The 13,092-nt window shown below is 43.7% G+C and overlaps 1 protein-coding gene across 2 annotated transcripts in view; it reads left to right on the plus strand.

Moving 5' to 3' along the window:
* The first annotated feature begins 520 nt into the window (after positions 1–520).
* Positions 521–13,092, plus strand: part of SLC8A1 (solute carrier family 8 member A1) — a 509,050-nt gene continuing 496,478 nt past the window's right edge. Inside the window, exon 1 of one of the 2 annotated variants that reach the window (XM_073557503.1) lies at positions 521–938. The gene's annotated coding sequence lies outside the window, so the exon portion shown is untranslated. The remainder of the gene's footprint in view (positions 939–13,092) is intronic. The other variant, XM_073557502.1, reaches the window with a different exon arrangement.

Here is a 13,092-nt window from a genome sequence, read left to right on the forward strand (position 1 = left end):
GTCGGAGGTAAGTATCACATGCAGCGATATCGCTAGCAATATCGCTGTAACGTCACAAAACCGGTGACTTTACAGCGATAATGCTAGCGATATCGCAGTGTGTAACGGGGGCTTAAAACCACTTACTCAACCACCTTCATGTAATGTGAAGCCCCGTGCCACTGGTCTGCTCAGAAACAGGAGATGGTGACGCCATGGTTCCACCAGGTGCGGACCGCTCCAGCCTGTGATTGTCTGCAGTGGTCAGGTGACTTGAGCAGTGTGCCATTTGATTGTCTTATACAGATTCAGTTTTATTTTGCCCAAACCACCCCTTGCATCTTTTGTCGAGGTTTCGCTGTGTATGCCAGAGTTTCTTCTGTAATAAGAGCTGGGGGATGTGAGACCCTCTTCAGGTTTAGGGAATGTTCCTCTCACAGATGTGGAATGAGTTATGGCTCACAGTGGGTACAGGAGGCTGCTAGTTCTCTTCTTTTACAAAAACTGCTGAAATGTGAGGGGAACTGGAACTTGGAGTAATGGTGGAAGTGTGATCAATGGGGTGGGAGTGTCTGGATGGTGATAAGAGGGCTGGCTCCCAGCCATGATGCACTGCACAGCCCGAGTCCCTCACTCACAAAGCAGAGGAAATCGGAAAATATTCCCAAGCAGCGCAGACAGCTGGGGGGAAAGCAGCGCAGGGAGGGAGGCACAGGCGAGCAACTACTCCAGGAAAGTGAGGAGGAGGATGAGGAGAGCAGCAGCAGTGTGAGTGTGCGCCGTGGTGAGTGTGCGGCTGCCTCCTCCGCTGCGGGCTCTGCATGGCATTCTCTGCAAGGATTCGCTCTCTTCCCCTTCTGGTCAAGGCGGCTTCTTCCTGATCTGGACCTATTTAAAGGTGGATGTGAGGGCTGCTTGTCCTGGCACAGCTGTGGCACACACCCTGGGCTGCACACAAGGTATGCCATGCACGGCGTCTGCCTACCATCACTGGAGCAGGACGTGGGGTGTGTGTAGCAGTGGAGATGATGTTCCGGCTCTGCTGCCACTCAGCAGGAATCAGGCAGACTCATGCGATCAGGGCTTCTCGCCCGTCATTGTCCGCCCTGTGCCCGGACCTGGCACTCTCCCCATGCCCGGGACTGGAGGTGTGCGCTCCATTGATCCACCAGTGCTGCACGCTGCCGCAGCATTGGGAGCCCCGAACTTTCAGGCAATGCACAATGTGCTCAGGTCTTGGAAGTGTCCTCCAGCATTGTATCATCCACTATGGGATTATATAGGGCTCTATAGTATTATACGAGGTGATCTATACTGTGATCTGTAGTATTATGTAGGGATTTATGGTATGATGTAGGGATCTTTACTATTATATAGGGATCTATAGTATTATACAAGGTGATCTATCCACTCATCTGTAGTATTATATAGGGATCTACAGTATTATATAGGGATCTATGGTATTATATAGGGATCTGTAGCATTATATATATATATGTATATATATATATATATATATATAGTATTTTACAAGGTGATTTATATTGACACCTAGTGATCTATAGTATTATACAAGGTGATCTATGGTATATACACTGATTTATAGAATTATATAGTGATCTATAGTATTATACATTGGGATATATGGTATTTCATACAGTGATTTATAGTATTATGTAGTGGTTCTATAGTATAAGATGGTGATCTATGGTATTATATACAGTGATCTATAGTATTATACATTACTATGTAAATGCTATTATCCATTTCTGTATATTATTATATAGTGTTATATGTGTATATGTCTTATTCTCCATATCTGTATTCTATATGGTATTATATGTATGTGTTAATCTCCATATCTATTTGTTACTATACAGTGATACAGTATATAATATTTTACATGAGTGTGTTTGTTCTTCATGTCTATAGAACATTACACTGTATTATATGGTAGGAGCGTGTTATTCTCCAGATTCAGTCACCAGACTGTAGATTATACAGCATCTCGTGATATCTAGCATTTGATGGTCTTTTATCTGTATGTGACCTATTCTCCATATTCAACTTTAAGACTGTATTATATATATAATATATATACAATGAAAGTGTATGTTCAGTCTATCTGTCCATCCATCTAGCTGTATGTTAATCTCCGTTTTATAACTGGATACATACATATATATATACATACAGACACACATGTAGATCACATTCCCGTCCCCCTTTGTAGTTGCCCCCCAGCACCTGCAGCAGTTGGGCACTGACTGGCTGTGGCAGTAGGTGATGGGGCCCCTATATGCCACTTACTATTGTTGCCCTTTGTGTGTATATTTTGGGGGTCTTTGCTTATTGTCTACACCTGTATTCTCAGCATTCCAGGCTGCAGGCTAGGGTACCACATGTAGAGTGACTGGTGGTAGTCCCATGTTTGGGATGGAATAGTTAACCCCTGTCATGCCGGTTGCCCGCAGTGCGTTGCTGGCTGTCCCCACCCCCAGTGATGGAAGGCTTAGGTCCCCCTCCCTCCCACCATAGGTTGTGTGAGTTGGAGAGATGGATTTGTAGCTTTGATGCCTCAGTCGGAGGAGGTGAGGAGTGTGAGCTCCCTGGAGGGATAATGTGCATGTCTGCTCTGACTGGAGACCTGTCCCTGGTTCCTCTCGGCTTCCTCCCTCCCTGGCTCTCATGGTTGAGTCGGTCATTCCTAGGTGTGTAGTGTGGCAGGTGATGTGCCAGCGCTGCAGGAGACAGGCAGCAGCCATAGGATGAGCCGCCCCATGTAGGTGAGGACACTGGAGCCTCAGACCTTGTCACCTCCCCAGGAGGAGCAGATGACCCCTGAGCTCCCTCTGTGGAGGCCTCACTCCGGCCAGGTGTTGTGCTCTCAGTTTTCACCTTTATGTCTCCTCATTAGCATAATTCTTAACCTGTTGCTTGCCAAGGAGACCAGCAGCCCTCAGCAAGGAGTGGCAGGGGGCTCTAGGGTGGGCTTTCTCTTCATAGTCAGCCTTTGGCTCATTTTGATGTATGTGCACCATGATGATCTTCTGATTGAAAGGACAAAGCCAGCTTCCCATGAGGATGGCGACCTCAGTAGATGGAATATTTTCCGCTGTTGCTTAATGAGGTGAATGACAGTTCTTTATAATGAGCAGATATCGGCCATAAATTGGTGGCTGTAAAGTCTTCCAGTAGTCAGGTGCATGTGTGGGACCACCGGGCACCACAGCAGCAGACGGGGCTTCCCTGTATGGCTGCTCTACAGGACGCCATCCCCAGCAGGCGCTGCCTCACATCCTCGTTTCCCAGTGACTGAGGTGGAATTCATTCATTTCTGCATGTGTCACACGACAGATTTCTCCATCCCCTGGCACAGCTGTGGCTCACACACTGCTACCTGCCGCTCACTGCCCAGACCGCGCACTCGTCAGCCATGCTGCAACAACTGGATGGAGACATTCTTATAGCAGGTCGATAATTAATATTATGTCTTTACAGTAATTCACTGGTGATCACTGCTTACTGCGGAACCAACGTTTCTCCTGTTATTGCTCCCTGTATTGCACAGTAAAGGACTTGAGCAATGCAGCGCTTGCTGGCACCTGGCGAGGGGCAGAGAACCACCAGTGACATGGCGGAGCACACGTGGACTATGGACCAAGCCCTGACACTGCAGATTCCCACAGCATGGATCGACCTATCTATCTATCTATCTATCTATCTATCTATCTATCTGTCTATCAGTTATCTATCTATCTGTCTGTCTATCTTCTTTCTATCCTTCTATCTATATCTCTATCTATCTATCTATCTATCTATCCATCCTTCTATTATCTTTCTATTCTTCTATCTATCCTCTATATATATGTATCTATCTATTATCTATCTATCCTATCTGTCTATCTATTATGTTTATCTATCCTTCTATCTATCTCTCTATTATCTATCTATCCTCCTATCTATCCTTCTATCTATCTCTCTATTATCTATCTATCCTTCTATCTATCCTTCTATCTATCTATTTATCTATCTATCCATCTCTCCCATATCTTTCTATCCTTCTATCTATATCTCTGTCTATCTATTCTTCTATCTATCTATCTATCTATCTATCTATCTATCTATCTATCTATAGATATGTCTGTCTATCTGTATTTCTTTATATTTTCTTCCTATCTTAAGCAGATATAGATCACATTACCATCATAGGCAGTAACCAGTTGTCAGGTCTTGTACCCCGGCCCTGTGTCCTGGTGGGCAGGCATTACTAAACTACATGGGGACGTATACTGTGTCAGTGAACACAATCTGTGGCCAGTAACACGAGCTGATGCTGGTGACAGGAACTGAATTGCCATTGGCATCTCTGTCCATGCGCTCAGTACACGGAGTATACAGATGACAGCTATGCTGGGTGTCCAATGCTGGATGCGCTGCAGACTCCGCAGCGGCCATACATCCTGCCTACATCCCATTCTACACCATTTCTGTACTGGGCACAGTCATTGTCTCCCAGGGTCCGAATCCTCTCCGCTGACCCCAGCAGCACCAGGGTGACATTGTATCTATGGGGAACTGATTGCTGTGTCTGCTGGAGGATGGTAAAATAGGAAATGACCTTGTCTCTTTGGGTTTTGTAAAAGAAAAACGAAAGCGGGTTTGGCATCTGGGAGGCCCGAGCTCACAATATGTTCCTGCAATAAAAGGAGAAGTGAAATCAGCGCAGGAGCCGAGATTCAGTGTGTGAGCGGGATCATCTCCTTGTGATTGGGGGGAGACGCTCAGTTCTCGGTTTCCTAATGGATATTGCGGATATAATGCTGCTTAGTTTAGAAACCTTCTCAGAATATTGGAAGACTCGTGATCCAGGCCAAGGTTTCTTCACATTTGACATTTAAAGATGGCGTCTTGTTCTTGTAATCGTAGAATTATTTATAACCTGATAATTGCTCCGGGCAGGAGAGTCTGTGATTACAATAATTCCTACATGAATGGTACATACTATTGTACATAGATAACTTGGAGATTACATATGCATGATGTACCCTAACACTGCTAGTAATTACTCTCCACTAGGAGAAACCTTACCCCTTAGACCCCAGGCCAGAGCCTCTCCCCCAGCCAAATCAGTTCTCATACTTTGCACTGAGGAGGGGCCCTACCCCAAAACACTGTGTCTGCAAATTGAGATTCTGGTTTGGCTTTTATCCTAAGTCATATTGCAAGACTCGTTAAAGGGTCAACAGTGACTTGTAGGATCGCTGCTTCCAACAGGTGGCGCTATAGAGTTCAAGTCCTCTTTCTCTCTGAAGAGGCAATTTGCATAGTAATTAAAGGGACCATTTCACCATTAACATTAATCTGCTGGCAGCTTGTTGTAGAGTCGGCTGATCTGGGCAGATTGATTCATAGTTTTGTAGCAAAAGATTTATTATTACTTGTCACTTCTTGATTTAAAATTGCGGTTCTTTTTAGGACCACCCACAGGAGTGTGGAGTCCAGTGGGTGGTCCTAATCATTGATTGACAGCTGTAAATTTGACAATTATTGTCTGATACTGCCCACTGCACCCCTAGGCATAGATCGAGCATGGATTTAGATCAACGAGTTACACATTATAATGTTTCTTTTCTGACGAAGTCATATAACAATCCGCTCAGCTCCTCCACCTCTAGAACATAGCAGCCTACAGGCCTGTTTACACGGAACCAACTGGCGGCACGGTATGACGGACGATCGGTAAACTTTTACCTCTCTGCGCTCTTTTAAATGCCAGTTTACACAGGCAGAACAAAGGGAAGGATGCACAATGCACATTATCTGCCTTGGGTCTCTGCAGCGCGGATCCTGTGTACACAGGACTATGACTTTTATGCTGTGAAAAAAATCAAAACACCCAATGAAAGCATGACAAATCATTACGATCAGTGATCCATGTCTACAGCCCATAACACTGATATGTAGTCATCATCTGAAGTCTCTGTAAACTGTGACATAATGATAATTACAGTCAGGATAATCTGTATAAATTTCTTCAGATTAAAAAAAATCACGTATGCCTTCAATTTTTTCTTCACGGATAGGGCCCAATATTTAATTACTGGACGGTTGGAAACCCTAGTCCTACAATACAGTGATACTTTCAGCCCTGTGCGGGGCCTAAGGGGCAGTACGTTGCACAGGATAGGGTCTCGACCTTTCGGTTATTTGTATACTTATGTCATACACTACCTTCAATATATAATCTCTCCAATATCTGTCATCTCCAATGTATAGTAGCAACATTGCATAGTTCCTTCAATATATTATGCATCCAGTGCATAGTACCTGTAATGTAAGGTATATATACCTCCAATGTGTCGCAACTGCAATGTACAGAAAGAGGTTGCCCACTGCTTCTATATTGATGACCTTTCCTTAATGTCTGATCGGCTTGGGTTCGACACTCGGCACACCCACTGATCAGCCATCGGCCAGAAGTAGTCGCTTGCAGAGCTGGCTGTCTTCTGATAGTGGCCCCCACAGAGTACTGAACATCCGACTCCTATTGATTTGAATAGGAACTGGATGTGCAGTACCAGTCCCTGGCCACTACTAGTAAATGGAGCAGCTCGGCAAGTGAGTACTTCCGATAACTGCTGATTGGTGGGGGGTGCAGGATGTCGGCCTCCAGCCGATCAGACATTGATGACCTCTTCTAAAGATAGGTCATCAATGTAAAAGTAGTGGACAACCTTTTTAATATATTGTGCCTCCATATATTGTATTTCCAGGATACAGTATAGTAGATTTACAGAATTATTTATAAATACTTCATGCACAAATGAAAACCTACCCATATATATATACATAATATCAAAGATTATATGCATGATGCACACTGACACTTTCACCAATAAGGATAATCTGCAAGCATCTAGTGATAGTGCAAGAGAGATGAGCAGATGGAAATATAGTTTAGTGGGAAAAGATCCAATATAAAATGTAGCTTACTGATTGAAATCTCATATCTTTCTCCACCTAGGAGTCTACTGGGAGGTCCTGCTTAGTGGTTGCCACCTTTTGTCTGTATGGCCATTCATACAGGGAGGCTGTAGGTGATTGTGTGTATTTGCCCACTGCACTCTTAAAGGGAATCTGTCAGCAGGTTTTTGCTCTGTAATCTTAAAACGGCAGGAGATAGAGGCTGAGACACAGATTTCAGGGATGTGTCACTTGTCAAAGTGCATGCTGTTGTTTACTAACTGTGAAGGATTTGTCGCTAAGAGATTACATTGCTGGACTAGTCCTCCTCCTGTGATAAGCAGCTCACTGTCTATGGACTTTGTATACAGAGAGATTGGCATGGGCGGGGTTAACTTCCTCAGCTCTGCCGCATTGCCAAATTTAAAAGCGCTGATTGTGACAGAACAGCTGCACCCAGTAAAGTAAGTGATACATTGTTGGAATCAGGGTCTCTTATCCTACATCATGCTGCTCTCAGATGAGGTAGCAAATACCTGCTGACAGATTCCCTTTAAGCATAGAATGAGAACCTTCAATATATTGCACGTTCAGTGTATAGTTCCCCCCATTACATAGTACCTTCAATATACAGTATAGTATCTTCAATATGTCTTACCTCCAATATAGAGTACTTCAAAATATAGTACCTCAAATATACAGTATAGTACTGCCAGTATATAGTAGCTATTATATGGACCTTCACATTTCACCACAGGCTCTTTTATACTGTAACCATATAGTCAATAATATGGAGGTGGTCCCCCCTTTACAGCTCCACTCCTCTCAGAAGGCTTGCTTCAAGATTTTGGTGTGTGTCAGGAGCCATGCTCATCCATTCCTCCATAAAAACATTTCAGACAATGCTGTTGGAGGAGAGGGACGGTCTCGCAGCCTCCGCTCCGCTCACAGGTGGTCAATGAGGTTGAGGTCAGGACTCCTTATGCACTATGGGCCTCAGCACTTGGCGGCCCCCTCTCTGTAACTTTACGTGGTCTACACTTCGTCGGCTGAGTTGCGATGGTCCTGGTGATTGCGTTTTCTTTCACAGTTATCAACACCCTACAAATGTGTCTGACCTCTGCTGGCCAATATTAGTAATTACCTGCGTGCGTGCGTGCGTGGCATGTTCTGCCCTGCTAGTAACTAATTTGCAAAGCGGTCAAGTTAATGCATCCGTTCTCTGCTAGCAGTGATTTATCTGGGAGACTCGTGGGACTAGTTTTCTACATACTGCAAACACTAGGGGAGCTACTGCAGGGCGACCGAAAAGTAAGGAGTAAGGCTCAGACTCATTTCCATATTTTCAGCCCCAGTGCGTTTGGTTAGAACATCGCAGCTTGCCTGAGTTGGATTCGATTATTGGATGCCACGCAAGTCAATGAATCAGTGGAAAAAATCAGACTGCACTAGGATGGCATCTGAGTGCAGTTCAGTTTTTATGGACTGATAGAATGGAGAAGATGGAGACATTTTTTTCCATCTTCTCCTCATCCATAAAAATTTGATTAGCGTAATCAGACCAATTTTCTCGGATGAGAGAGAATACGGTTGTGTGACCTCAGCCTTACACTGGAAAGTAACCCTGGGCAGAATTTTGTAGGGGCAAGAGTTATGGTACCAACATGCTCCTCTGCCTCAATCGGTGTACTTAGAAGCAGAGCTAAGGTAGGAAATAGCGATGAGCGAGCGTGCTCGGATAAGGTGTAATCCATGCTCGGGTGCTAACCGAGGAAAAACAAGGGAGGGGGCGCAGACATAGGGCTTCACCTGGTATAAATCAATGAAAATGAAAAAAGTACTCTGAAGTACTCACCCTTTTTGGGTTGTGTTAAGACACAACCACTCACAACATTTTTTGCAGTTGTATAGCTGCTGCAGAGCTCGTGCAGGTGGAAACATCCACTAAGAATCACAAGTTGAGGATCAAGAAAAGCACTTCTGAGCAACCGCGCTGCTACAGAGTCTGTACTTAACCTGAAGAAGAGGTGCAGTTTGTGTCCTCGAAACGTGTAGTTTTTGTAGTACATTTAATAAAGAATTTGAAATATTTATATGGATTTCTGAAGAATTCGTGTCACTGTAGCAGCGCGGTTGCTCAGAAGTGCTTTTCTTGATCCTCATCGGGTGCTAACCGAGTGACTTCAGAGTGCTTGAATAATATGTTTGAGTCCCCGCGGCTGCATGTCTCGTGGCTGTTCGACAGCTGTAACCCATTGCCTGTTTGTTAGGCAATCCCTGCATGTGATGTGGCTGTCTAACGGCAGCGAGACATGCAGAAGAGTGGACTTGAACACAGTTTTCGAGCATGCCAAAGTCACTCAGTTCGCACCCAAGCATGAATAACACTTTATTTGAGCACATTCTCTCATCACTAGTAGGAAACTATATTTATGCCATAGGTGAAGAAGATCCTGGCTACAGCTCTGCACAAATCCAATATTGAAATTTGCCAGTTACCCCTTTCTTTTGCACAGACTTCCTCAGCCCTGCTACATTGGTAATTGTACACAGCATTGCTACATTGTGCACAGCTCTGCACATTGATTGTACACAGCTCTGCTACATTGATTGTGCACAGCTCTGCTACATTGATTGTGCACAGCTCTGCTACATTGATTGTGCACAGCTCTGCTACATTGATTGTGCACAGCTCTGCTACATTGATTGTGCACAGCTCTGCTACATTGATTGTGCACAGCTCTGCTACATTGTGCATAGCTCTGCTACATTGATTGTGCACAGCTCTTCTACACTGATTGCGCACAGCTCTGCTACATTGATTGCGCACAGTTCTGCTGCATTGATTATGCACAGCTCTGCTGCATTGATTGCGCACAGCTCTGCTGCTTTGATTGTGCACTACATTGTGCACAGCTCTGCTACATTGTGCACAGCTCTGCTCCATTGATTGTGCACAGCCCTGCTACATTGATTGTGCACAAATATCCAAAAAAGAAAGAAAAAGGCGCATACCAATGGAATGAATACAATAAATTTTATTGAGCTAATATAGCATATACAAAGAGAAGAAACAAACAGGTGTGACCACCACCCTGTAGATATACACAAATATATATGTGTGGGCAGAAATGAAGAAAAACATGTATTCAATAAAGATGTTAAATGTAACCCATAATTTAACAGTAGGCAATGTTAGCGTAAGTTCGCAAATAGCGGTTGTAGATCTCAAAATTTGAGAGAAAAGATTAGCCAAAAAATAATAATATAAAGCTGCAAGTAATATGTGCAATGTTGCAACTATAACCTCTCTCAAATTGAGATGAAACAACCACCATATGGGTTACAAAAGGTAAATAAAGTGCCATGTGCAAACAAAATGCATGATACCCAATTATCTTCATTCAAAATAGCAGCAAAAATTATAGCAGCAAGGGTTATAGTATGTTACATGATAGCCATCCAAAGTACATACATGTACTCAAAGTGACCCTGGAGGAATGGTTGCACATATATATAAGGCAATAATTATCAAACAAAGTTGCACCCATCCATATAATTGCACAAATGCCCATGTGTGGGATGAAAACCCCCATGACCGCATGTTTGGCCGCTAGTATAGAAAACCCATAATCCAAATCTGTAAATGGCACACTGCCATGTGTATACCTGGGGTGGAGAAGTGCCCCGACGCGCGTTTCGCGTCAGCTTCCTCGGGGGGCAATGTGAAAGCGGACAGAGTGCGGCCATTAAATACTTCCTCAATCACTCGGAAAGAATTGCGGTGTGGCGGCGCTTCCGGTGCTCGTGCCCCATACCGGAAGTGACGAAATGCGCGTCCCACGTCATAGGGGCCGGCCGGACAGCGACGCGTCAGCTGAGAGGCAGGACCCATGACGCTGGATGGGCGCGCATCCATGACAACCAGACAGAAGCCAAACATCCGGAAGCGCTCACCGCAAAAATAATCCGAGTGTCCATACAAGTCAAATATCCCTGCCCACATCTTAGCAAAAAGTTGTCCTTCAAAGTTGTAGAAGATATTAATACCGATACTAGGTATTTGCCAGTCGGATAGAAAACATTTTTACATTTACAAAACATGTGGAGAGGATATGTTATTCTAAGGAAGACATACATGAACATTATATCTAAATTAGTTAGATGAAATATATAAAAAGACACCAATCCTATATATATATATTGGTCACTTCCGGTATGGGGCATGAGCACCGGAAGCGCCGCCACACCGCAATTCTTTCCGAGTGATTGAGGAACTATTTAATGGCCGCACTCTGTCCGCTTTCACATTGCCCCCCGAGGAAGCTGACGCGAAACGCGCGTCGGGGCACTTCTCCACCCCAGGTATACACATGGCAGTGTGCCATTTACAGATTTGGATTATGGGTTTTCTATACTAGCGGCCAAACATGCGGTCATGGGGGTTTTCATCCCACACATGGGCATTTGTGCAATTATATGGATGGGTGCAACTTTGTTTGATAATTATTGCCTTATATATATGTGCAACCATTCCTCCAGGGTCACTTTGAGTACATGTATGTACTTTGGATGGCTATAATGTAACATACTATAACCCTTGCTGCTATAATTTTTGCTGCTATTTTGAATGAAGATAATTGGGTATCATGCATTTTGTTTGCACATGGCACTTTATTTACCTTTTGTAACCCATATGGTGGTTGTTTCATCTCAATTTGAGAGAGGTTACAGTTGCAACATTGCACATATTACTTGCAGCTTTATATTATTATTTTTTGGCTAATCTTTTCTCTCAAATTTTGAGATCTACAACCGCTATTTGCGAACTTACGCTAACATTGCCTACTGTTAAATTATGGGTTACATTTAACATCTTTATTGAATACATGTTTTTCTTAATTTCTGCCCACACATATATATTTGTGTATATCTACAGGGTGGTGGTCACACCTGTTTGTTTCTTCTCTTTGTATATGCTATATTAGCTCAATAAAATTTATTGTATTCATTCCATTGGTATGCGCCTTTTTCTTTCTTTTTTGGGTATTTATGTCATTTAAGAAGGGCGAAAATTAGCGACCGGTTTTTTGGACTTATTGATTGTGCACAGCACTGCTACATTGATTGTGGACAGCACTGTTACATTGTGCACAACGCTGCTGCATTGATTGCGCACAACGCTGCTCCATTGATTGCGCACAGCTCTGCTACATTGATTGTGCACAGTGCTGCTACATTGATTGTGCACAGCTCTGCTGCATTGATTGCGCACAGCTCTGCTGCATTGATTGCGCACAGCTCTGCTGCATTGATTGTGCACAGCTCTGCTACATTTTCCTATCCCCTGTAGCTTTTCTGTTTCCTTTAGTCATTTATGAGTTATACAGTCAGTTCTTGGAAATACTGCAATTGAAAGTGTATGCAGCAGATGGGGAGGGTGACTTAACATGGGATGAATTTTAGTTTGGCACGGCGCATAAAGTGAAGGGAGACAAGCGTAAGACGTACACTGGATTTCATTCGCGCCCCTTAGGATGCTAGATTAGTTGCTGTGCAACAAGCGGAGTGTATTCCGTGTGTCATACTCCTGACTCCTATGTGAAAAGCAGACATTCTTCTTGTGAATTAGCAGCAGAGCCCAAACACAGGGACTCCCTCTTTATATAACAGTTTTTAGACATAAGCAGGGCAGGATGTACTGGTGTTAATCTGGAACATGTGTTTGCTTTTTTAGAAGTTCTATTTATTTCACCATGCCAACTGTGCAGGAATCGAAAATCCCCAAATTTGGTATCTCCCCATATTATATATACAACTGGGCATTCGACTTCAATGATTTATTTTATTTCATGGTCTGGGGATCGGACCCCCTAGTGGTAGATGCAACCACTAGCATGTGGAACGTTTGGGCTAAGACTACGCCGAGACCTTTTTTTTTCAGCATTACGGATTGATCTTTAGTAAGAAGTGACATCTGCAGTCCACAAGATCGCATACAAGTCAATGTACTTTATGATAGCTCGATAATGATGATCAGTAGCACTAAAAAATGTCTCTGTGTGTCCAGAAATTAAATTGCTAGATTTCTTTAAGAGGATTTGTCAGCAGATTTCACAATACTAGTGGTATATATTATGAAATAGA

The sequence above is a fragment of the Dendrobates tinctorius genome, unplaced genomic scaffold (assembly GCF_039654945.1).
Source record: "Dendrobates tinctorius isolate UK_male_01 unplaced genomic scaffold, ASM3965494v1 ptg000250l, whole genome shotgun sequence".
NCBI classification, from domain to species: domain Eukaryota; kingdom Metazoa; phylum Chordata; class Amphibia; order Anura; family Dendrobatidae; genus Dendrobates; species Dendrobates tinctorius.